The sequence below is a fragment of the Marmota monax genome, unplaced genomic scaffold, assembly GCF_021218885.2.
Source record: "Marmota monax isolate L192 unplaced genomic scaffold, Marmota_monax_Labrador192_F-V1.1 WCK01_AAM20220418_F8-fsc00027, whole genome shotgun sequence".
NCBI classification, from domain to species: domain Eukaryota; kingdom Metazoa; phylum Chordata; class Mammalia; order Rodentia; family Sciuridae; genus Marmota; species Marmota monax.
In genome coordinates this window covers 4122501-4126315 of record NW_026694617.1, presented here as the reverse complement: position 1 = coordinate 4126315, position 3815 = coordinate 4122501, and the positions used below count along the sequence as shown (strand labels likewise).

General features: G+C 34.1%; 1 protein-coding gene across 13 annotated transcripts in view; it reads right to left on the bottom strand.

Moving 5' to 3' along the window:
• Positions 1-863: 863 nt before the first annotated feature.
• Positions 864-3815, bottom strand: part of Foxp2 (forkhead box P2) — a 547259-nt gene continuing 544307 nt past the window's right edge. For all 13 annotated transcript variants that reach the window (XM_058572107.1, XM_058572108.1, XM_058572106.1 and 10 more), the window contains one exon: positions 864-3815. This exon is cut by the window's right edge and continues 1118 nt beyond it. The gene's annotated coding sequence lies outside the window, so the exon portion shown is untranslated.

Sequence of the window (3815 nt, the reverse complement as noted above, 5' to 3'; positions counted from 1 at the left end):
ATTAAAATATATAAAATGTCAGGACTGGATTCATTGTAGCCTTTAGTAAGTTCACAAAATACACTGGACAGGGCGAGTTAATAATTGACTTTTAAAAAATCAATAGTGAAAAAGTTGTTTCTAAGGTTCAAGAAAATTAATCTCATGCTTACATTTCTTTTTAAACAATCTGTTACCCTGTGGAAAGCTCTTGAGTCAAGGCATCCTTTTATGACAGAAAACATTAAATTATGCACAAAATAAAAATATTCTCAATATATTCATTTTTCTTCCACTCCTGATCATGACAGATTTAGGAATACATATGGGGGTTAAAGAAAAAGGCAAACTTTCCTCTACAGAGGTCTTATCTTGCCTGTTGCCACTAATGTAAGTCTGGAATGGATTCCTAACAACTTAAAAAAACCATTCTCTTGGAAGACTCTTACCCTGTCCCTGTACATTTCCCTAAACCATAGCAAGATGCCATGGGTTTGACTGATATTTGAAGGCAAAGGGGGGTGGGGAGAGAACTAAGAAAAAAAGCCATAAAGTTAGAGAGAGTAAACTAATCAGGTTTTCCCTCGGCATTTTTCAAAGGTTCAGAATTTATTGTGTCAAATTCTCTTAGAATATAAATAAGGAAACACGAGATGATAGTGTAAGGAGACAAATTTTAAACCTGAGGGTGGTTTTAAATTGAATGAGCTTGACAAAGAGCACCCCCCACCTCTTCACTGACTCACAATTTGAGTATGGTCTGGTTTATAAATTCCCCCATTCCTAAGAAAATGATTTTAAGCAAATTATGGGACATGTGTACACAAATTTATAGTTTGTCTCTGGTATGGTAGAAAGGTCTCTCCGAAAGAATAAAACCCTAGTGGTTATAAATGGGTCAAAAAGAATTATAGTTTTTTATTTATACTTCAGAAATGTAATCAAGTGAATGAAATGGTTTCATATACATTTTTACATCCAACAGTAGTGACACACTGTTCATACATTAATTCTATAGTAAAATGTACATCCTTTTTTGCTAAGTAAGATTTGCCAAGTGGACAAAAAGAAAAAAAAAAAAACCCTTTCATTGCAACCTGAACTAGTGAAACAAGGGTAAGCTATGTTCCTTTCAACAGCATAATGGAATTGATAATGCTATTGTTCAAATTGTGTTAATATTGGCATATGTAAGACGAAGTCTCACAAATTCTCAAAAATGTAAACGCCCAATTTGGAAACTTTGCAAAACAGTCTATTGGATTTTGTGACTGAATCTGCCCAGGGACATTAAAGTCCAGGATGGTTTATTTTAAGTGTACTTCTGTAGCTCTATTCCTAGCTGACTATTCTTCGATTCCCTAATCACAAAGAAATGCATTCTTATGAAGTTAAGCAGCTGTACACCCAGAATGCTGATGACATTTTCTCCATATCTGAGTTATCTAAAGAAAACCCAGTTAGTGGTAATTCTACCAGATACTTGTAACATTCACATAAAATTTTAATTGATTTTCAAACAGTACAACTGTGCCATGAATCCAACCACACAGAATATAAGCCTTAAGCCCACTAGGTTTAAGCAATTGTGTCTTTGTAGACTAAAACTATGTAAAATAAAATCTGATAACTCCCTGGTGTTAGAGGTAGACAGTTTTCTTTCAAATCCTAGGTTTGGTCCTTTATTTTATTCAGCAGTGAAAGCCATGAATACAGAACGAATAACAGCTGTTACAATTCTCAACCATGACTTCTAACGTCAGAGAATTCAAAGTATGAACATAGTACACAGTAATGAAAAGTATCAAAAATTAGTTTACCTCAAAAAAGATAAATAAAACAGGTATATTCCACCAATACATAAACAGATGTTTGTGCTACAGTTAAAATTTGCTGTATACAAAAGATCATAGTCCCCATAATCAGCTTATGATAGAAGCAAGAATACATGAGCCATTTAAATTGTCAGACATTATGCTTTATAAGGTATGCACAGAAGTTCAAGCAATAAATACATACATTAGTTCAAAGCCTTACAATAGCTACGCAAAGCAGATGCAGAAAAGCAGATTTGCTATTACTAGCAAGCAATGATATAAGAGTAAAAATTCATGAAATGCATTAAAGCAACATTTTTCTTAGAAAAAGTCTGGTCATTTATGGGTCCACCAACATTTTTACATAATATGCACAATTATCAAAATACAGACCAAGCATTTCAGAAAACTCCAAAAAACCTAAAATCTATTTTCAAAGCAATTGCAGTTTTGGAGGTTTTTCTGGTATAATGTGCAAGCAGCTATTTTTTAAAATTGTATTCATATAAAACCCATGCAAAACTCTACAGGTATATGCATTCTGTGGCTGAGACTTCCTTTCAAAAGTTTTGTAACTGAGGTATGCATACTTTAGCATTGTAGTCTTAGGCCACCCTCCTGATGGTACAACTCTCGCAGTTACTTCCAGTCCATCAAAGCCTTTGAACAAGCACCTGAAAGACCCATTTTCCCTTTCAGATAATCCTTACAGTAGGATCCTAGATGACTGAAAACCTTCCTTCACAATACCCATCTTTCTTTTCATACTCTATCGCAAACTTCCGGTTCATTGATCCTGACCCAAAGACAAACATAATGAAAAGTAGCAGTTACTGTGACGTTCTCACGTTTCATGCAATCTGCCATAATTGTTCTAATTTTTTTGTTTTTTTTTCTTTTTTTTCCCTTTTTTTTTCTTTTTTTCTTTCTTTTTTTTTTCTTTTTTTCTTTCTTTTTTCTTTTTTTTTTGCAGAGGTAGAAGCTTTCAGAAAGCCTTTTGGGTAAGTGGGAAAACCCTTTTGAAAGCCGTTATGTCCTTTTATTTGGTGTGATAGATGACTGGGTATCTCTAACTCTATTTGCTGACTTCAGCAAAGAATAAACAATGAGCTTAGTTTGCAAGAACCGGTTCCATCACATGGAACTAGTACATATGTTAAGCTCTAGCAGCCACCTTCTGTCAAAACTGTTTGTAAAGCAATAACCATAATCAGGTTATGAGGTCCCTTGGTTGGGGGAAAAAGTATCATCAAGACTTGGCACAGCACATGAAAAGCAACACGTATAGTTCTAGGTTTTAAGCAAACATCTGACTATGCTATCTTCAACTACACCATAATGCATTATCATAGTTTTGGGGTTTGGAGTTTTCAAGAGAACCAGCATTCCAACAATTTGGCCTGCGCAAGTCTTTGAAGGGAGTGTATTGTTAGTGTTAATATCCCGTATAAGCAGAGGCAGAATTATATGTAACTTTGGTTTGACTGAAAATAAATACCATGGACTACAATTGCTATAATCTTTGCTTTCAGTGTAAAAACTCAGCTAGATCACTTTAAAATCAATATGAAATTAATTTTTGGCTTTACTAGACCTTTTATGTTTGGTTCCTACTTTTTGTTTTTTCATTATAACTTAAGACTATAAAAAAATAGTACACAACAAAGATTAAGACCATACAAGACATCTTCTAACAACATGTACTCACCACCGAAAAGAACTGACCAGATGGGGGAAAACAAAAACACAATGTACTATATATATAACAATATGCAATCTGCATTTGCATTGAGTACATAATCGTTTTGGTCAGTGATCCACATGTGTTGCTTTCTAGCATATCATAACTTCCACTGCGGATTTTGTCCTCACCTCTGTCTTTAATGAAAGCAAATCTTCATTGCATTTAGATGGACTTTTGGCCTCAGAAGATTACTCTGTGACTGAATTAACTTTTTTAGTTGTGGTTTTTCTCATATTTGTTTCTTTGTTTAGGGCTAAATGAAAAGATCCCAGAGG